General features: G+C 38.5%; 1 long non-coding RNA gene across 1 annotated transcript; it reads left to right on the top strand.

The window, feature by feature from the left end:
• Window positions 1-1406: 1406 nt before the first annotated feature.
• On the top strand, window positions 1407-20278 carry Gm33510. Its single transcript, XR_380150.1, has 3 exons — window positions 1407-1481; window positions 16124-16252; window positions 20100-20278. It is a non-coding gene; the product is annotated as a predicted gene, 33510 (long non-coding RNA).
• The last annotated feature ends 3747 nt before the right edge of the window (window positions 20279-24025 follow it).

Here is a 24025-nt window from a genome sequence, read left to right as displayed (position 1 = left end):
GGAGTTGAGAGTTGAGTTGTTGGTTCAGAGCCACCCCATTTTTGTAAGTGCTTCATTCTAAAGTATGGTTGGGAAATTAAATATGCAGATTAAGCACACCTTGGAGTTAACTGAGAGCCGATTTATTCATGAGAATGAGATACCAATACTTATGTCCAGGAATATACAGATCCCTGTATATTTCTTCTTATTCTTAATTCTAAATTCTTCTTTAACAACTTTGGGTGTCATCACTCTCCACTTTGAGCATCTTTGGTCTCCCTCTTAGTCAAGTTCAGAATCAGAGCCTGGAAAGTTTCAAGTCATAGTGCGCTTTTCTCTGTACAAGCTCACTGCAGGAAATGTTACCCCATGGAGACATGTACCCCAAATGGAGGTGAAATTATTCTTCAGAGCAAATGTAGGCCTTAAGAGACAAACTCCTTTCATCTGTAAACCAAGGCTCACCATATCTAACACATGTGGCCTGGTGGTGACTGTGTAGCCATGGTTGATAAATACCAGGGGTGCTAACAGGGTCCTGCACAAAAGAGAGCCTGAGATGACTTTGTACAGTGTTTGAGCGCCCGGGAACCGCCCCTGCTGCCCTGTATGCGGGCTCCTTCTCCATCCTTCCTTTAGTACAGACTCCACAGAGACCCCTCTCACTTCTGAGAGTTTCACAGAGCTTTATTTTGAAAAGAAAATCTTTTCCCTGTCCGTTGGAATCATGTTCTTAATTTTTACTATGTTAAGAACCAGGAGAGGGAACTTAAGGTCAACCATTCTCCCAGGTTGAGTAACTCTGAGCTATAAGTTCCAAAATCTTGTCTTTGTCTCTGATTCCAAGCTGGCTTGTGGGGAAAAGTGATATACCATGAGCTCACCACGTCCTTTCAGATGATTTCCTGTTTCCTGTGTATTTAAATACACAGGGAATAATCCCTCTATTAAATGAGACCCTGAGTGTGTATGGGCAGAAGTTCAATGAAAAAGGAAGAAAAATATGCTTGCTGAATACCAGATGCAGCATGCATAAATCCAGTTAGAACAGGCAGGGAAAAGCTTTATGGCTGACGTGCAAGAAATCTAAGGGAACTGGAAAGCCAGATAGGCATGTGTCAAACAGACTTATTTAAATCGTCCACTTCCTCAGCAAAATAAAAATTTGAGGGAGTTCTGTTTCCTCTTGTGGTTTGAAATTACAGTTGTGGGCAATAGAAGTCCTGCTTGATTGAGGGCTTCCAGGCAGAGGAGTTATGTGACCCAGTTCAGCACCAGGCAACACTGGGATCACCCAGCGTTTCTTACCAGGCCTCCTACATCGTCCTGTTTGTACTTTCTGTCCTTTGTCATCTTGGCAACAAATTGCAGTGCAGCTGACCACGACTTCATAGTCATCTGACTTGTTGCTCTGAAAAACTCTTACATCTAAACGGGAAAGGCGCCTCCTGGTTTTCTTGTGGATCCAGACTACAGACCCTTGTTCTCCAGGCTTAGAGGTGAGATAACTCTCCTTTGGCCAGCCTTGTCCTGCTCACAGTTCATGCTTATGACCTTAAGTGTTCAATTTATGTTAAAACAAACCTAACTTAGAAGCTATGTCCTGGAAACTAAGGAGATGGCTTATTGAGTAGGGTGCTTGGCTTTCTACCCCAGAACCCATGCAGAAAAAGCCAAGTATGATGGCATTTGCTTGCAATCCTGGCACCAGGGAGATGGAGAGAGGTAGACCCTGAGGCCCATTGGCCAGCCAGTCTAGCCTACTAGAGTTCTAAGACAGGACGAGATCCTGTCTAAAAAACACAGAAAGAAAAGAGCTAGGGGTTGAGAAGGAAGGATGCCTGAGGCCATCCTCTGCGTCCACGTGTGCACACATGGTCCTGTACATGCATATACACACACTAATAGTGTACACGCCTGCTTCAAAGACCACTGTAATGTGTACCTCTTCAAGTGTGGCACCTTAACAGACAAGTTCTTCAGGAGGCCCATGGTAGTTAGCAGGTTATTGGCATGAAAAATCTCAAAGCAAAGGTATTTATGTGCTAACGGTGTCCTTTACAGTATCAGAATTCCTTGGGTTGTTCCTCTAGGGACACTTCTGTCCAATAATATTCTGTTAAATACACTATTTTAACTTCATTTTATTCAACAGAGTAAAAGAAGATAGGATGCTATGGAAAAACCATATACTTTGCAGTCCTGTGGGCTCAGACCACAGTTATTCTTGTTCCACCACTTACAACTACATGATCTCCAGCATATTACTATACTACTGTACTATACTAATAACTATATTATACTATACTACTATAACATAGTATTTTATAAGAAAACTATATACAGTTTTCTTAACCTTTGCTAAGAATAATATATATATTCTTATTATAGTATATATATATATATATATTCTTAGCAAAGGTTAAGATATATAAATAACATATATATGTGTATAATTATTACACACACACACACACACACACATATATATATATATATATATATATATATATATATATATGCTGCAGACCCTCTAGGTCCCTTTGTCTGCGTGGAACGGGTCTCTGGGGCAGGTGAGCAAGGCGTCGGCGGGTAACAGACAGATCAACACATGAGATTGTGTAGAATCTGAATGCATTCTTACAAAGTGAACACCAGTCTTATATAGTACAGAAAATACAAGGGGTCAGAAGTCACAGCAGGCAAAGTACATTGAAGTTGCCTGACACAAAACAAAGGAATGACTTCAAAAGGATTTACAGGAACCAGGTAAATGTTTACAGTAAAGATAAAGCAGTCCTGCTTAGGGTCAGCTTAATGACAGGTAAGGATTTCATACTCTAGTGCTATTCCTTTGAACCTTGTGAAGACTAGCATCAGGGGGTTCTGCTCTTGGCAGGCCTCATGAATAATGCAATATCACAACCCCCCTATTTCCTAGGCCTTGCTAAATTCTTATATGAGTGTAACTTTTAAGTATCTGGAGAATCTCCATTTGTCAGGAGAATTCACCAACTTGCTTCTAATATGCAATGTAGCCTGTACTGAAGATTTCTATCTCAGTGGGATTCCCTGGCTCTTTTATGGTATTCCCTAGTTTGGGTGAGATTTGCTACTGTCCTTAGTAAATATTTTGCAGACCAGCTCTGAGCTACTGGCTCCATCTTTTGTAATGCTTAATTAGTTACTGAATAGGTAACTTCTTTACTGCATTCCTGCGGATTCCAAGCTCATAGTTCCATACACCAGACTAACTCTGGAATAGAGTATGAGTATGTGGGTAAGTGAGACCGCCAAAACTCCAGGAGGTGAGTTTCCTTGAAACTCTTTTCCTTGTGAGTGCTTACAGACTTTTCAGCCTGTCACGCAGACTTGACCGGAGTGTGTGGCATTTCCCAGTGTGCGTGGCATATATATATTATTTATAAGGAATCTAGCACAGTATCTAGCCCTTTGAGAAAGATTAGCAAGTTTTTACTCCTTATTCTTTCTCCCTTTGCCTGTTCTTCCCTCTTTTCACTAAAAACTTATTGAATATATTTTACATAATAACCACATGGTCAGCAAACTGGGAGGCAACTAAGAGTAAAGTTTGAACTTAAGAAATATCCACACTGCCTAAATGTCTCTAAAGGCACAATAAAGAAGACATGTTAGTGATATTGATGAGAAAATGTCCCAACTTATTGTGATGTCAGTGTGTGTGAACAGGAAGCTTTAAGCCAAGGAAATAAAGAGGACCCATCAAAAATGGAAAGATGTTCCATGTTTGTGGCTTGATAGAATTAATAATGATAAAATATACACACTACCTAGAATGGTCAGTAGATCTAGTATAATTTACCTCAAACTACTAACAACACTCCCTATATAGCCAAAATGAGTCACGAAACTCAGAGAGATCCAAGAAAGACCTTGAATACCTGGTGTATTCTTGAACAAAAACAATAAAACCGAGACTATTACAATATAATATTGAAACACACTATGGAAGTATAGTAATCAAACAGCATGGCATTGTCACAAAACGGACCCATTGACCAACTTCAGAACAGAATAAATATTTAGACACAAATCCCTGTATGCAGAGCCAACTGATTTTTAACAAAAGCAATAAGAATGCTAGAGAGAGGACAAAGTCTCCCAAAAACAGCACTGTGAGATGTTGGTATGTATATGTGTATCTGTATCTGTGTGTGTGTATGGATATATGTGTGTGTGTGTGTGTGTGTGTGTGTGTGTGTGTGTGTATGTGTGCGTATATATATGTATGTACATATATGTATGTTTATATTGTATATGCATATATATGTGTGTGTGTGTGTATGAATGAAATTAGCCCCCTCCATCTCATGTGATACAAAACCCATCTCAAAATAGATTAAGGAACTATAAGACCCAAGACAAAGGAACTACTGAAGAAAAGAGAAAGGGACACCTTCAGGATGTTGGGCAAAGATTTTTTTAAGGCCCTAAAACATGGAGAATAAAGGTGAAGTAAACAAATGGAGCTCTGTAAAACCACGAAGCCTCTGCACCACTGTGCAGTGGTAACAGAAAGAAAAATGGACACACTGCTTATTTGATAAGAGTTAGTGTCTGGAATATATATGAATCCCAACAACAGCAAGAAGTATGATTTTAAACAAAGGGCAAATACTTTGCACACACAGTTCTTAAAAGAGGAAATACAAGTGGCCAGTGAATACATAAGAAAGAGCTCAGCATCACTAGGAAAGCTCAGGATCATTAGGAAAATACAAATCAAAACCACACTGGAGTTTCACTTCCCCCACTGAGAGTGGCTTCTGTCAAAAGGACAAGACAGTATCGGAGAGGATGCAGAAGGTGGATGACTCACAGGCTGTTGGTGGCAGTGCACGTGGATATAGCCACCATGAAAATCTGTACGGAGTTCCTCAGAAAGTGAAAACGAAAGAACCATATACACAGCAACCACACTACTGAGTTTCTAAAGAAAACGGAATCGTCATGTCAAAGAGATACCTGGACATCTCCTTGTCCTGGAACTCTGTAGACCAGGCTAATCTTGAGCTCAGAGATTTGTCTACCTCTACCTCCCAAGTGCTGGGATTAAAGGTGTGCACCACCATGTCCAACTGGATGGACTTTTAAAAATAGATTGTAAATGTTCACATACGCATTCTGGAACCCACCGCTGAGTACGTAGCAGCCAATACACTATGTGGTCTTCACAGCTTTCTTGTCCCAGTTGTCACTCAGCCCCACTCCCTCCTGATAGAACTTCCCATTTTAAACTGTGTAACTATTTCTGGATGCATTACTATAACTCAGTACGTGTATACAATGTGTATTGACCAGGTCAGGTCAGCGAGCACTTCCATCTCTGCAGACATGGCTCCTGTGTGTTAGGGACCAAACACTTTTCTCCTCTGGTGATTTGGGGATGTGCAGTCTTTTTTTTTTTTTTTTTTTTTTTACTGAGGCTATGTTCAGTCTGCTTTGCTGTAGAACATTCCACTTACTTCCTGTCAGCTGTATTTTGGTTAACACTGTGGACTAAGCATTCCCTCCTACTCTTCCAGTGACATCTGTTTTACTTCCGAGTTATCAGTTCCACCTTTAGTGAGCAGGCAGTGTTTGTCTCCTGTGCCTTACTTACTTCACTTAATGTGGTGCTGTACTGCTCCACTATGTTATAATTTTACCTACTAACATAAATTATTATATTTTATAAAAATATTAATATTATCATGTATGTATATTATGCACATATTTACTTGTATATTTTTATATATTATATCTAATATATTACTTATTGCCTATTATAGAATTTTATCCTTTATGATTTAACATTATTCCATTGAAGACACACAAATAGCACTGATTAAACTCAGTGGGTCACAGAACAAACAAAGAGACAAGAATGTAGAACAAATAGCTGCTAGGGAGGTGTGGGGGTTGACAGGGGACAAGGGGGGAAATTAATCATAATGTTATAGTAATATACAATATAATACATATATAATCTATTATATTCACATATGCTACATATATTACACACATATATAATATACAATATATATATATTTAGGTATAGGCATATAGATATAGGTATAGATATAGACATAGATATAGATAGATATAGTCCAGGAACAAATTCAATGTTATTTTTGAACGAAAATTATAAAAAAATAATTCTAATCACACAAAGGAAATTATTTTAAATTAAAATACAACTACATCATTTATGCCCCTCTCTTTCTTATCTTCAAACACTCCTTTTTGATGCATCTGGAATTCATGGCCTCTTTGTCTTTAACTGTTATGGTTTTACAGACATACACACAGACAAACACACATACACATGCACACTATAGTCATATGCAACACACATATACACATGCACAGATACACACAGACACCCACACAGACATACACCCAATCACACACACACACAGATATATACAGTCACACACAGAGACACACATACAGACATACACACAGTCACACACACACACACACACAGATACACATAGAGGCATACACACAATCACACACACACACAGACATACACACAGTCTCACATACACAGATGTACACACAGCCACACACAGAGACATATACACAGTCACACACACACAGACATCCACACAATCACACACACACAGACATCCACACAATCACACACACACAGCCATACACACAGTCACACACACAGAGAGACATACACACAGTCACACACACACATACACATAGTCACAGACACACACACACAGACATACACAGTCACACATACATACAAACATACATACACACAGTCACACACACAGACACACACAGAGACATACACACAATCACACACACAGACAACACAGTCACCCACACAGACACACACACACACACAGAGACATACATACAATCACACACACATATAACACACAGTCACCCACACAGACACACAGAGAGACATACACACAATCACACACAGAGACATACACATAGCCACACACAGAGACATATACACAATCACACACATACATACACACACACACATACACACAGTCACACACACAGACATAACAGACATACACACAGTCTCACACACAGAGACACACAGACACCCACACTACAGTTGTATGCTGACACACTGTGTTTTGTTTACTATTATGAATTTCTATATATTTCAGTACTTCAATAGTTTCTCACTGGTAATCATTGAATTTGGTTTCCACTTCTTTTTTTTTTTTTTCCTACTCCTTGTGCTTACTATATGCCAGGCACTGTCTTTTACCCCCAATACATAAAGTAGTTTGCTTCAATTCCAACATCGGTGAAGGGTAAATATAATTCCCAGCTGAGTGTGGGGGTGAATGCTTATAATTTTAGCACTTGGGAGCTGGAGGTAAGAAGAGAAGTTCAAGGTCATTTTTGACTACATGATGAATTCAAGGCCAACCAGTATTGGCTAGAACCTTGTCTCAAACAAACAAATCCCCAAAATATAGCAGATCCAAAGAGTTTAAAAGTAACCTTACATAACTAATATTGAGTCAAAATTTGGTAAGTACCAACATTTGCATGGCTAATGTGTTAAGACCAAGATTAAAACCCATGTGTAATGAATAGAAAGCTGGATAATTATATTTTTACACTCAAGAAATCCCTCTCATTACCTAGAATATTTTAGGCTACTATCAACAGAATACTTACAGAGAAACAAGTGTGAGCCCTTCCTGCTCTGACGTTTCTCTGTCATCATGTTCTGTCTCCCTGAGTGCCATACCCCTCTGTGATGCCATTGGCCAAGACATGATGTAGCCAACAGGACCCCAAGACAGCGCTAACCAATGAGGCCTCTCAATCTTGGATTTCCAGGTTTCAAAAATAACTGTTAAGTAAATCCATGTTCTTTATAATGTGCCAACCTTGGACATTGTATTGTGTCATGGAAAACAGACTAATGTAATATCACAAAGAAAAGACTTTTGAGTGATGTATTTGAGCTTAATTCTAGACCTGAAGACAATAAGCTTTGGCCTAGGAAAACTTATTAAAGACTAATTTCTAATGGCAGATTGTGACAAAGCTCACTGCCCTTATTCTGGCAAAACATAAGCACCTAACTGTGTTTTTATTTTCATATATATTTTAAAAATTCTTAGAAGAAGAAAATATACTTTTAGAAACTTTCTGAAAATAGGCCATATCTGGCCTATTTTAACTTGATATCTATATATTCTTTTTTTTACTGAATGCAAGTCTTATTTGACATTTAAATTTTTACAAATGCCATCACTCAGTTATTTGAATTAATCCACAATGGTTACCCTTCTCTGGCCAGAGGTTGATTTTATGGTATAAAGTGCTGTCAGAATCCTTGAACTCCTTTTTACCTTCCTCTGAAAATTAAAGACCAACAGATGTTATTTGTAATTCTCCTACTATCACTCCATTAAAAGGCAGAGCAAACATTCCTTCCTCATTTATTTCCTCCCTCCTTCATTCCTCTTTCCGTGTTCCCAAACACACACAAAGGGGAGCTGTATGCATTCTCAGGGCTGAGCGTCTGGCACTGGACAGATAACTTCCATGGGGAAGAGCATCTCCCAGAATTCCTCAGTTGCCCACAGTTCTTTTGTTTAGGGCTGAAGCCTGCAGGCTCTCCCTAACCACTGTGGTATGTCCATTGGTGTTTTCCTTCTTCAGCTTCTGTTTGGACAGTCATGTTGCTGAGACCTTATGGGTGTCGCTTCTGATATTACCAGGAGACACAGTCCAACACCAAATTCCCTGATCCTCTGCCTCTTGTGGTCTTCCTGCCGTCTCTTTTGCAATGTTCCCTGAGCCCGATTGTTTTGGAGATGTGTCATATGTGTCCACTGATACTGGGCTCCACAACACTGCATTTTTGTTGGTTGTGGTTTTCTGTAGTGGTCTCCATCTGTTGGAAAGAGACACTTCCTTGATGAGGGGTGAGGACTACATTTATCTGTGGGCAGAAAGACAGATGTTTAGATTGTTTTAGTGATTGTTCTGGCAGCAATATAGGAGCTAAACAGATTATATCTAGGTTATATTGTATATGTATATACTTATGTGTAGAAGTATAACAGGATATATATGTTTAGATATGTATATAAATATATATGCTTGCACATAAACATGTATGCATGCAATAACAATTAATGAAAAAAAGAGGCCATGAATTTGAAGGCATATGTAGGGTTTTGCAGGGAGGAAACAGAGAAATTTTGTAACTGTATTATAATCCCCCCCCCCCCCAAAAAAAAAACTAAATAAAAATAGTAGTCATCCACAAATGCAGAAAATGTGTCTTTAACCTCAGATTTTATATTTCCTGTCTGCATGGCCTTAGCCAGGTTGACCGTCCTAAGCTGCAGTGTAATCTGTCACAGGTGGGTAGCAGACCCACTAGAGGATTATTAGCAGTAAATGCAAGATGGCTACAAAGTGCTTACAAGGAAAGTGTTCAGTAAGTACTAAGTGTTCTTTGAAGTCTCATCAAATACTACTTTCTAAACAAAGATGTTTGAATTCCAACAGTTAATTGCTGCTTCTGTTGACACAGAAGAGCTTAAATGGACATTTAAAACCCCACTTCATTTGTCCAAAGCAATCGGTGTAAGGAGCAGTGTAAACACCATTCAGATTCTGTACTTCAGACTCTGTCAATAGAAATGGGTTTATTTCCCAGGTACTTTTTAAAAGTTGTGCTTTGACAGGTATCTATTAATGCAAAGATTATGCAAAGCACTGTATTTCTTGCCCTTAGGGTCGCTGAATTAATAAATTACTAACCATGTGCTTAAATTACTAAAGCCATAGAATAACTATACGTAGTCGGAAGAAGGATGCTCTCATCCTGTTTTACTCTTTAGCCATTTCCTCTGTCCAGTTCCTGAGTCTTTCACATACTACCTTCTAGAACTCAGTCACCGCTAAGAAGTCGTTTCCTGTATTCTCATTACTGTCTGTCGCTCAGCCTGGATTCTCGCCTGGCACTGCTTTCTTCTTAGGCTGACCCTTAGCTGAGTTTATTTTCACATTCCTGTTGACTGAGGCTCACAGGAGGTAATGTCTTCCTTGATTCCTTCCTTGCTCAGTATGTTAACTGCCAGCCACAGGTAATGACCTGCACGTGAATTCATATTCATTATGATTAAATGATACCAAAAGCTGAGATACTGAAACCTCACATCTATACACCCACAAACACCCACATTGAGTGGAAGACATTTACGTCCAGGCAGCTACTCATCGATGCTCAGTCCCGTGGGATTGTTCTCTCAGCTTCTTGTCCACCCAACCCCAGTTCTGGGGCAGCACTATCAGCTTATGCTACCCATATTTTTATATCCCAATAGCCATTCACACATTCTCATGTCACCCTGACTCCATGAGATACACTGGATGACTTTCAACAAACACCTGGGAAATCCATCCCGTGCCTTGGCATTTCCTGTCATTCACTCACCTTGGTCCTCTGAGGATCTTCTCTCTTACATGCCTCTTCAGTCTTCACTCTGGTGTCCTCACTGATTGTAGCATTACCCAGAGCTTTCCATGAGTAATCCTACCCCCGAATACTTCATTCTTAAACAACTACATCTAATATTTCAACTGACCCTGCAGTATCCTGGTCTGTATGCACCTTACACTTTGTGATTTATCTTAGACTTTTACTTGCATAGACTCTAATACTCTTACCTGTTTTCCCATTGAATCAATCACTTGGTAAAATTTTGGCCTAGAAAAATTCATTTTTTGCTGTCTATACAGGATATACATATACTAGTGTGTGCAAAACTGGAGGATAGCTCCAGCAAATGATAATTCCTACAAAGAGGCTTTATTTTTAAATACTGATTTACTAGAGCTACACTAGTTGTGGAATGTTGCAGATCCATAGCTAATTACCTTATCTCTATCTTGGGCTAGTTTTAGCCCCACCTCACCCCCTCTGGTACCCATTCCTTGCCCACCACTATGTCAGAACTAATATCCTATGACTAATAGAAACCTTTCTGGAATTCATTAACTCAACAGACCACTAGCTCACCCTAATCCAAAAGCTAAGAAGGTTATCAGATAGCATCTAAAAATCTATAGATAAGAGTCTTCCATCTTGCTGTAGCTGCCTCTGGTGTATCTTATAAATATGTTAAAATTGTTCTGATTTACAATTTTCTTTGTTCAGCTACTATAAGACTTCATCAAACTGCATCCATACAGGAAAACAGAACCTGGATATATGTTTCTTGACCAATAGTCACTTAAACTTGGCTCTAGAATAAATGATTCCCTTTGAGGTTAAGAGCTGCTGTCTTGCATTGACACTCAATAGTCTGACTATATTGACTCTAATTATATCTACTATGACTGGTCCTCATTTCTTACCATTTCCCTGAAGCTCATAGTCCCCTGCCCTATTCCTATCTTAAGTCAGTGGAGCCAATCTCTTACTATAGTGAGTTCAAAGACAATTCAGTCAGTCAACAAGGAAATGCCTTAAGTCTCTTTCCAAGCCACCTCATCTTCCTGTTCATAGGCAAACACCCTAAAACTAATTTTGTACATTCTTTCTTCCTATTACCATTCCACTCCTCCCAACCTCTCTAGACCTTCTCTAGCAGTCTTTTAACCTCATCCCTTTACTAAAGTTGTTTTGGTCAAGGTCACGGTGATTATCAGGTTATGAAATCTAATGACTCAGTCTGGGAGGCTCTTATTTGACCTGTTGCTAATGATTTACAAGGCTCATAACTTCCTGTTTTTAAAACTCTTTTAGTTGGCTTCCAGGACACCACTGTCTTTTGTATTTTGCCTCTGACTAGTCTCTCTACTCAGTTACTTTATCCCCCACATCTAAAACCTAAATGCTGACATCCTAAGACCCAATGATTGAAGAATTTGACTATATCCATTTGCCTTACTTTTAAATGCCACCAATACACAATTCTGATGGATTATATTTATTTTCTCCACAGTTGGAACACACAACTCATGTACTTAAGATACTTAAGATACATGTACTTTTACTTAAGATAATTTTTTACTTGTTTAAAAGTAGCATTTCAGAAAACTCCTTGATTTCAATCACCAAATTTATTCCTGTTGTAATGTTTCCTGATTTATAATACAGGAAAAAAGTATAATCAGTTGCTAAGATCAGAGACATTTTACTTGCTCTCTCTTTTTTTTATCACAGGTAAGGTTCAGTTTATCAGTAAATATTGTGTATTAAATCTTTATAGTACTTGAAATGATTTTGAAAAATATTTATTTTATGAGTGTTTGTCTGCACATATATAAACATACCTCCATCTGTAGTGTCAATGGGGTTCAGAAGAGGGTTTTGGGGTTCCCTGGAACTAGAGTATAGACAGTTGTAAGCTGCCATGTGGGTATAGGGAACCAAACCAGGGTCCACTGTAGAATTAGCAAGTGCTCTTAATGGTTGCTCCATTTCTCCATTTTCCTGAGATCTATTTTTAACCATAGCTACCACTGCCAGCCTGGCTCAGCCACCATTGTTCCTTGACTAGATGTTGTAATAGCCACTTACTCTGTCTACTTGTCTCTTCTTGAGAGATCAGCCATAATGATCACAATAAGGAACCAAAAGTCAAAAGAAACCAAATAGTCCTCCCTGTTTGGGCACAATATTGATTTCCCAAAATGGCTTTCTCTTAGTGGGCAGTCACATTCTTTCCCCACTTTCAAAGTGAGGCCTTCCCTTACTGCCCTATCGGAAATTGCAAAGTTCTGTCCAATTCATGGTTATTGTTTTAGTTGGGGTTTCTATTGCTGTGCCAAAACACCATGACCAAAAGCAACGTGGGGAGGAAAGAGCTTGTTTCTCTTATACTTACACTCCATAGTCTGTCATCCTGAGATGTCAGGACAGGAACCTGAGGCAGGAGCCTATGAAAAGGCTATAGAGGAATGCTGTTCACTGGCTTGCTCCTCATGGCTTGCTTGGCACGCTTTCTTATAGCACTCAGGACCATCAGCCTAGGAATGGCACTGCCCATGGTGAGCTGGGTCTTCCCCATCCATCACTAATCAAGACAATACCACAATCTTGGCTACAGGCCAATTTTCTGGAAGCAGTTTCTCAAATGAGAGTTCTCCCCAGATAAGTCTAGTTGACAAAAAACAATAACAACAAAAACTAGCCAGCTCAAGTGTGTGTGTGTGCATGTGTGTGAAACTGATGCATATAATCTGTTTATCATCTGTCTGTCTACACCCACAAATGTGTATCTATTGTATACCTGCCTGCCTATTCATCCACCCATTGTCTGTATTTTTCCGTTAAAGCCAGAGAGGTATATATTGTATTCTACTTCTCTGTTTGGTTCACTTCTGTGTTTTTAGTGACTAGAAATGAGGTTTTGATGGGATGTGCTTTCAGACATGGGTTTTCCCCCTTACAGTTTCACACAGAGAGAAGATTAACTGGTCTTCAGACACATATACACTTTACTGCAAGAAATCATCTCCACTCAAAATCTTACCATAAATTTTTTTTCTTTTAAGCCATCCTATGGCGCCCTTAATTCTGCTTTTTGTTTTGGCTCATAGCATATTTGAAAGCTGTTAAGCAGCTCTTACTCAATTTTTCCAAAACAAGTCTTTAGTGGAAAAAGACCAAGGACCAGAAATGTAAAACATTGAATGCAAGAATGTTCTTTCAAAGTTTAATAATTTTATAAATCCAGATGTTTAAAATAGAGTTCCATTTTTTCAATATATTTAACAAATTTGTCACTGTGAATCACTTAGCATTTCGTGAGATACACATATAGTCAGATTTTATAGCCATTGGGAATATGATCTGCTTGGCTCACATACCCAGTTTTGAAGCCTGTGGAGTGGGGATGAAGCCTGACCCTGCTCCTATTCCTCTCCATGTCCTGCTGTTAGTGAATGCATGCACAGGACTGTCTGGAGAACACTCTGTCATATGCAGCGTAAAAGAGGGTCCTTAATTCCAGACTTATGACTGGAGAGAAAAATGAAAGTGGCAATTAGAAGACCCACCAGAGAGAATTAGGAGAGGCAGCCTAATGAAGAAGAGGAGAGGATTGTGGGTAGAGAGAAAAGAGCACATTCAGAGAGATTTGGCTGTGGCCTGATCCCAGGACTTCTAACAGCAAATGATTTTTTAAAAACATTTCAAAACTCATATTCTTAGCAAAGTGTGGTAACACACACCATTAACACAATTCCCTGGAGCAGAAACGAGAGGATCTCTGTGTTTGAGGCCACCTTGGTCTGCACAATGAGCTACAGACCAGTGAGGGTTACATAGCAAGATCTTAAATTTCCCCAAATTAAAAAAAAAAATCATATTTTCACTGTTCATAAACTGTGCTTTAAAATAAGCTAACAGCATAGTGTCAGGGATGGACTTAAGGCACAAGCTCTCCTAGAAATGTCAAAGGTAAGGAAGAGCTCTCCTACTGTGAGCTCAGCACAGGTGCTCATCTATAGGCCACCACAGTGGAAGGATACATTATTTTAACAAATGGGCTTAGCTAGAGATGTACCTGTTGAGAGGAATTAAGTCATTTTGATTAATATAATTACTTCTCATAGAATTAATCAAAACTGAACCCTTTTCTATAACTTCAGATCCTTTTTTGAAATTCTTACTAGAAACTAAATTTTTAACTTAGGTTTTTATGAAATTCATTATTCTGTTGTTCCCTCAGGTATGTAATTGTTTAGAACAGTGGCTTTCAACCTGTGCGTTGCGACCCATTTGAAGGTCAAACAACCCTTTCACAGGGGCTACATGTTATAAATCCTGTACATCTGCTATTTAGGCTATTTATATTGTGATTCGTAACAGTAATGGAATTACAGCTATGAAGTAGCAATGAAAATAATTTTGTGGGTGGGGCTCACCACAACATGAGGAACTGTATTAAAAAGGGTCACAGCATTAGGAAAGTTAAGAACCACTGGTCTAGAACAATCTTTAACAAAGGGTCTGGGGAGGCAGCCTTTATTTACACAAATTACCTCAGAACCTCTAGTAGGAGTATTGGGAGTTACAGAGTCTTGCTTGATAAATTCTCTAGGTGCCTGAGAACTATTGCAATGTCACTTAAATATTGTGATGGTTTGTATGTGCTTACCCCAGGGAGTGGCCCTGTTGGAGTAGGTGTGTCACTGTGGGTGTGGCTTTAAGACCCTCGTTCTAGCTGCCTGGAAGCCAGCATTCTGCTTCATCTTTAGATGAAGATGTAGAGCTTTCAGCTCCTCCTGCACCATGCTTGCCTAGATGCTACCCTGCTGCCATTTAGATGGTAATGGACTGAACCTCTGAACTTGTAAGCCAGCTCCAATTAAATGTTGTCCTTGCCTTGGTCATGGTGTCTGTTCACAGCCGTAAAACCCTAACTAAAACTAAAATAATTCTGACCCTCAAGCTATTTGTAAAATTTAGTAGGTTGGCTAGCACGAAAACTAATCATTGAAGTCACTGTTTAAGTCTGTAATATGAACCAGACACGAAGGAGCACTTTATTCATGTTCTCACACTTCCAGTGGCAATTATTCCTATTTAACAACAGAACAAGTTTTTAGCTCGCCTGGAGTCTTACTATTAGTTAAGGGCAAACTTATCCTAATTTCAGTATCTGGGATTCTCTCGGAGTCCAAGTCTTCTAATGGTACCATGACTATATGCATTAAGTCTGGTTTGGGCATATTCAATAAAATTAGTTCATTTATTATTTCACTTTATTTCTCGAATAAATCTTTAGAATGGTGCCTATACATCTTTCCTTTTTCTAGTTAATGATGAGACTTTGGAGTTGTGAGATGATCTTACGCAGGAATTTTATATCTGATTGACTCATTATCCCTTAGCTGGCATATTCTTTGATATTTGCATCTTTCAATTATAGGAATAAAATGAAGAAAATATGAGATGGAAGAAAGAAGACATTTTGAGGGAGGTGTTACATGGCAGCCGGGGAGAACAGTAGTTTGTACTTGTTCTCTCTGCTCTTCTGAAGTCACCAGAGTAACCACGTATATGTTGAGTATTTACAGTAACTCCCTCATCCTTTGAGGGGCTCTTACTATTCAGTAAATACCTGCTCGCTTTCTGTTTCAGAAGTTAAAAAAAAGAATTCTGACAAGTGTCGTGTAAGTCACGTTGGAGGATATGCCCTATGATTGAAAAGGATGTTCTTCTGGGCATGAGCTATGGTGGAGCATGCATCATCATACAGATCACATATATGTATGTATTTGTTCATTATATATGTAATGTAACTACATCTAATAGACAAATATGATCAACTATCTGTGGAACTGGTAACAGTTCTGTGACAGAGATGAATAAAGCTAGTATTCAGACTGAAGCTTCTCTGTAGGATATAGGCAGTACTGATTCCTTTTCTTACCTTCTTGTCAATGTCCGGTCTAGCAGTGGAACGTCATTCTTGTTAACCAAATTCTTTTGTTATTTATAGCTTCAATATATTGAAGAACAGAATACTCCTTCTTCCCAGCCTTCTTCTGTGGCCTGATATAATCCATGGCCGCATTTCTTCTTGAAAGATCTGAGTTATCATTACAAAGCAAAAGTAGAGATTAATAAAGTGTGGAATAATAAAATGTGAAATTTCTTAGCAACATATGCAAATGTTTGTGTAATCACTTCTGAAATTAGCACAACCACTGTTTTCATTTTCTTCCTTAATTATCACATAGGGATGTGAGGATATATGGCCATATTACAGTATGAGGCAGAAGAAGATAGATGCTCTGACAGTATTACTAAGTCATTTAATGGGTGGCCAAAGAAGATAAATATCTTATCTTACTGTGCACTGATTTCCTGCAACAGGAAAGATAAGATAGTCTAAAATTTTTCCACAAGAAAATTTTAACATTTTACAGCTGGACACAATATGGCAATAATCATTTTTAGTATATCATCACTGTGAGAAAGTAGGAAATAAAAGGAGGATCTAGAAACCAGAAAGGTGGTCTGCATTCTGTGTGTGCACACATGACAAGAGTGAAAGTACTGGGCCTGTGAGGAGTTGGAAAGTGTGTCCCTGGATAAAGCTAGACCTCTCCAGACATTGTATTATCAGCCAGGGCAATGGTAGATTGCCAAGAACATGAACAAAGAAGAAGGAGGAGGAGGGAGAAGAGGGGTAGAGGAAGGAGAAGGAGAAGGAGAAGGAGAAGGAGAAGGAGAAGGAGAAGGAGAAGGAGAAAAAGGAGGAGGAGGAGAGCAACAACAATAACAACAACAACTAACAAAGAAAAGCAAGAAACATTTATTTCATGTGTGGTCCAAGGAAAAACTCTTCTCTAAAGCTTTATAACTACAGGCCCATCTTTGTAGGACAGTTTGGAAACTCAAGACGACCTGATGTGGTGCTGAGTTGGGAGTGCCAAGAAATGTCTTAGATGTTTAGTAGAACTAGAAATAAATCTAACTCATTCTTAGTGGCATGCATCTTGCTTGGGCCTTGCTAGACTCATGGAGATAATTTCCAGAAAGCTATGTCCTGGCAATACAAAACCATGTTTTCACAGAGAGATTTGTTCAATGAAGCAAAGTTGGATATAAAGACCAGATACTGCACTTATTACATCCAAAATATAAATGTTCAAAATATTTAAGTTAATGATATAGGGATTTATTCTCATCCTCAAGGAAATATAAGAAGATATGTCTATGTGTGCATACTTATACTTTGAATGTATGCCAACACATATGAGGTAAATAGTATACATATCCACTAGAACTTATATGGATTTTAAAAATTATTGAACTGAATGTCTTACTGGGCAGAATGAAGAGATGTTATACAGAAGAAGAGAAAGAGTTAATAAAATATAATGTAAATTTAAATATATGCTTGCATGGTGGTGCATACTTTCTCTGCTACCCAGGAGCCTGAGGCAGGAATCTTGTTTGCATTGGTGAATTCAGTCTCAGCTTGGGCAACATAAAGTCAGCCTGAGCAAGCGCATTATGAGAAGGGTTTATTGTCCTCCTGGCTATGAAGATAGAGGTCAACGGAATGCGGATGGTCTCTGGAAGCTGAAAAGGCAAATGAGGAGTCTACTCAAAGCCTATGGAAGAAATCCACCTTTTTATTATACCTTGATTTTACTGCAGTGAATTCTATGTAGACAGAAAACTTTAGTTGGCTAAGCTGACTCGTTTGTTATAATTTGTTACAGCAGCAATAAAACGGCAGTGCAGACACCAAGAATGTAGAAAGAGGAAGACACAGAGCTCTAAATCCTGATTATTTTGGAAGGAAAGGAGATACACTGAGTTATTTCCCCTTCTTAAATAGCACACATGTGAAAACACATGGGCAACAACTGAAGGGGCAGATGCAGGGCTCCCAAAATACTAAAGAAAAAAAAAACTAAAACACAAAATCAAAATGTTAAGCACTTTAAGAAACAGGAAGATGAAGATAACAAGCAACAGCAAAAATAAGACCAAAAATTATACAAGGTGGTAGAAATGATTCTATATATTAACAATAATAATATGCTATAAATACATTAAACTTGTAAGTTAAGGGATGGAGACTGTCAAATAGAATCAAAAAACAATGGATAGACTTAAAGTCAAAGAGCATAGAAAAGTTAGAAGATTAGAAAACAACCTTGGAAAATAATAGTACATCATGTGGCTAGTAGAGCTACATGAAAATTCAATCAAGCTCTTAAAGCATTAGTGTTTCAAAGATGACCACTACCTAACAATGACCAGTACAACCTAGGATAGTGGGTCTCAGTCTGTGGGTCATGACCCTTTGGGGGTTCACATATCAGATATCCTACTTATCAGATGGTTTACATTACAATTCACAACAGTAGCCAAATTACAGTTATGAAATTGCAACAAAATAAATTTATGGTTGGGGATTACCACACTCTGAGGAACTATATTAAAGGGTCGTAACATTAGGAAGGCTGAGAACCCCTGACCTAAGAGATACAGGTAACCCTAAGAGATACATGACCATTTCAGACTACCATGCATCTAATAACATTCCCCAAACTCTCCAGACAGTTCCTGACACAAATCCAAGGATAATTCCTAAGGCCAATGCCAGAGTGGGAAGTCTTAGTTCTCTTTAATGCTAAGCAACCTGGAGAGCATACTTACTAAGCTTGCTCCGGAAGAACCCCAAAACAGAGGAATTCCTAAATTCTCAATCACACATTAAAAACGTGGAAAGTGTCATCATTAACATTATGAAACATCGAAATAAACATGAAAGCATGTCGACTTGATTATGTGATTAAATCAAATTGGTAATCAATAATAAGAAAGTAAATCCAGTCATTTGAGCATTAAAACTTTAAAATCTGTAATTATTGAGTTAAGCCGTGATAATGGAGCTTGAGAAATACTTAGCATGCTTTCATAACTTGAGTTTTAAGCATATCAACACAAAGCATTGCGATAATGTCTCAGGTGAGGCAAGAGAAAGACGTAAATATAAGGAGACAAACATATGAATAAAGGTTTTCTTAAAAAAACAGGAAGTAAGCAAGCAACTGTGGGAAGATGAAAGTCTTCCAAAAGAAAAACAATTTAGTGTGTGACAAAGGAAGAGAAAGGAAGACCACACTGATTTTATAGAGCATAAGATACAATGGGCGAAGCTGTCAGGTGAACAAAAGAAGAAAAGAAAAGAAAAAGGGCAAAAATAAATAACATTATGAGTGCGATATAAATATTTATTTTCCCTTTTAGCATGTAATGCAACCCAAACTTACCCTTTAGTAAGGTAATAGTAAAAATGACTGTCTAGAATCATATTTATATTTTTAGTTGAGGGCAAAATTTCCTAGAAAGTCATGTCTTTCAAATAGACGCCACAAGAAATAAAAGACGGAAACGAACCAATCTGAAAGTGTCCTGAGAGAGACTGGCTAGATGCTGGCCAATGGCCCTTCGACTTCAAGGAACCACGCCCATCCCACCATTAGCCCGCAGCTACACCGTATGTATGGTGCTAGGTATGAGGATGACGGACTGCATGCAGATAAGGCACCCCCAAAGAACTCACTACAGTTTGCTTTCATTTGTTTAGGAAGAAGATCTGCACCTTTCCATACATCTTCCAACAGAAAAATCTCATCTAGAAACCTGCTTCTCCCCTGAATCAAAACAACTCAATGTGTACACTCCCACATTCAGGTTAAAAATTCCTTGGACTTCTGCCTGGCTATCTCGAATTTTTGTCTCTGTGTACATTTGAAATAAAATAAAAATATTCATGGAAGAAAGAAACTTGCTGCTTTAATAGAATATCTTACTGACAAATGTGTCCTAACTCAAAAATAATATTCACCTTCCATGTCTAAGCTAAATACCTTTCTTACTTGTTTCCATTACAAATTCTTATTTTGAAATAGATCGAAAATATTGCCTGTTGAGGAAGAATTCAACTTTACTCCCTTTGAATCCTTATTTGTATAATTGTATAACGTTGGCTCTTTATTTTGTTTGCTTTCAAGTGGACTTTTGCCAAAAGCAATAAAATCCTAAACTGACCATTATAAATGTATTCATAGTTTCCTCCTGTGAGTAAAGATAGAGGGGTACTCAGTGCTGCCCTGTGCATCTCTGTTCACCAGGTCTGCAACACCAACAGCATCCACATATTTGAAACCCTGGAGGACATTGGTTTGGTTTTTATTCAAAAATTAACTCTCATGAAACTTTATTTCGCTTCATCTTCATCTTCCTACTTGGATGCTCTTACCCACAGACACACTGGCTTCTTTCATTCGTCAGTGGGAGAATTACACTCTGGCTACAGAGGCGACATCGTGAGTACTTCCTAAGTCATAAGTAGAAAGAAGTGGATTCATTTTAAATTTATTATTCAATAAAATATTATCCCCCATTTGGGACAGATACAGAATTTGTGGCTCATTTGAAATACCAGCCTGTAACCTCATTTTTCTCCAGAGAACAGTACATCCTTCTGAGCTTGACCCTATAAAGCATTTTATTTATTTGCTTTTTAATTCCAGGGTTGATCTTGGTCTTCACACACCCTGGCTGGTTCAGGGTGAGCTGTGGCAGCTTGCCTCCATAGTCTTTGGGGGAGGATGACAAGAAGTGCTTCTCACTTTGAAAAAGATCTTTACAGTCCACAGCAGCCAGCTTAGATTTTGAAAAGTTTTGCCTGGATCTGTGACAGCTGGTGGGTTTGCTCTAGTCGCTCATTCACTCACCTGAGGGGATGGCCCTGCTTTCGTTTCTTCTCAGGGATTGACAGGATCTAATTCCATATACACATTTTCACCATAAATCTTATAATGCTTAAGAATAGAAACAGTGTTCTTAGTGACGTCTTTCTAAGGAGTAGGAAGAATAAGAGCAACGTTAACCTCCTCCAGGTCTATAATAAGGATCCTGAGCACAATATGCTGATGATGTCATTTACACAGGAATAGAAAGGCAGAAACCACAGAGCTGATGGCGTAAGCATGAAGGTTTGTTGAAAGTAGGATATGACTTAGGACTATAAATGGCTCAACTTTATAACTTCAAAGAAAAATTCTCTTACCATGAATCTATTGAAAATCCAAGACACATGTGTTAGATACAATGCATGGGAGAGGAGGCATGTGCTTGCTTTAGTATTTTGTATTATGTATTAAATCTGCTCCCTAACACCGATGCTTAACAAATGTAAAATTGGTAAAGAATAAACAATAAACACTACAGAACTTTTCCAAACCCTTCAGGTAGTCTCATGAACAGTGCAGATAACCTCCTCACACTCCTCATTAATGCCACGGAATATTCTAGACTTCGCCACGTGAGCTCCACCTTACAAGAGAGTATGTGTCTTTCCTTGTCACCATATGCTAATATTTAGGGAACACCCAGTATTGCTCCATGGCTTCAGGAATGAAGCACACCCATGCTCCCGTCTACTTGCCAACACAGTGACTTGATCATCTCTCTTAGTTTGTCTTTCAGCCCCCTAACCTTACCCAATTATTTTTTAAAAAGCTCTGATTTTCCATATGTGGTTAGCCACCACAGTTACAATCTTCTAAAGAAATCTAACATTTTCTTTATTCCTCCCAACAAATTCTCTTCCTGCCTGACTCATTCTCTTCACTTTAATCATTAATTTGTTGTTTCTATTGTTTCAGGTCTTTAACAGACATCTAGTCTTCTACTCTGGCAAATCTCAAACTAGGGCATGAATCAGAATCACTTGTGAAAACATAGGTTGTGAGCCCGACCCTCCAAATCTCCCAGTGAGACTGTCTGAAGCAGAGCCTGCGAATTTATATTTTTGACAAGTTCCAGGAAATTATAACGCTGATAGATGAGAAACCACCCTTTTCAGACCAGTGACCTTATTATCTACAATGCTTATTCCATGAGACAAACACATACTGAAGAATAAGGACTTTGGAACTAGAGACCTGTCTTAGTAAGCTCCCTGTTGCTGTGAAAAAAGACCATGACAAAATCAACTTGAAAGAAAAGTATGCTTTGGCTCACACACTAGCACCATCATGGTGGGGAAATCCTAGAGGCAGGAGAGATTGAAGAGGCAGCTGGTCACATTACAACTCTCAGTCAGAAAGCAGAGGGAGATGAGTTCACACTGTCTCTTTTTCTACTTACACAGTTCATGATCCCACATAGGGAATTGTGCCGCCCACAGTGGACAGATCTTTCCACTATATGCACAATCAAGTCACTAACGCATAAGCATGCCCAGAAGCCAGTGTTCTAGAGGATTCTAGACTGTCAAGTTGACAATTAATACCAACTTTCATAAGACCTAGTCTCAAAGTTTATGTTATATCTTTTTAATTAATTTTTAAATTTTTGAGTAAATTGTTGAGTTAAAAGTAGTATCTTGCTGTTTTGATTGATGTATAACTTTTAGCCTAGCAATAGCAGCATGACAGAATTTTTAAAATATTTATGAGTTTTTTCATTCATGTAAATTGACTGTCAGTCTCATTTTAATTGCTTTGTTCTCAGTAATTTATGAGAATTTTATATATTCTATAAGTCATTTCATTTGTTTTTATATATTACAAATTTATTTAATTAACTGTGCACCCTTGAGTGTATAGTGCCATTTCCACACATTTTAATGAAAGCAAAGTTATATATTTTTAAAATTAAATTGCCATTTATTTCATCACAGAGAAAAACCTCAGACTGTGGTACAGTTTCTTTCCTAGCACTTTGAATTTACGTTTTGATATTACTTAATAGAATACCCACATTATACATAGATTCAACAACATTCCTGATATCTGTGACAGATTTGTGCATCCCCCCACCCACACACAATGACAAAGTATGTTATGATCACAACCTATGATCGTGAGTTGGCATTGAAGATGAAGGACATCTCAGATCAAAGATTTTGAAGTAGTGGAGAGGAATGCCATAGGCTCTATGAAGTATGTGTGACACACAGTAGTAGACCTGCAAGCATCATGAGGCCCTATACCTGATTCTTTGAACAACTATTATTTGAAAAACTATTTGTTAATTTTTCTGGTTAGTTTTTGTCAGCTCGACACAAACTACAGTCACGTTGGAAGACCTCTATTGAAGAATTGCATTTATAAGATTGGCCAGTAAGCATGCCCAAGGGAGCATTTCCTTGTTTACAATTGAAGTGGAGGCCCTGCCCACTGCCAGTGGTGATTGTTTGTTTGTTTGTTTGTTTGTTTGTTTGTTTTGAGCAGGTTGTATAAAGAAACAAGTTGAGCAAACCATGGGGAGCAAGCCAGTAAGGCATTCCTCTGGTGGCCTTTGCTTCAGTTCCCACCTCCAGGGTCCTACCTTGAGCTCCTGCCTTGGACTCCCACAGTGATAGACCATATCATGAAAATATAAACTAAAACAAACCTTTCTCCTCTATCTTGGTCATGTTGGTTAGTGCTTTATCACAGCAACAGGGAAGCAAGGTGGGATCTAAGTCTGCGACATGTTTCTTCTGTGGATTCCAAGCTG

Source organism: Mus musculus, chromosome 10 (assembly GCF_000001635.26).
Source record: "Mus musculus strain C57BL/6J chromosome 10, GRCm38.p6 C57BL/6J".
Classification (NCBI taxonomy): domain Eukaryota; kingdom Metazoa; phylum Chordata; class Mammalia; order Rodentia; family Muridae; genus Mus; species Mus musculus.
Note: the sequence above shows the minus strand (reverse complement) of the source record. Positions and strands in the feature narration are given on the sequence as shown.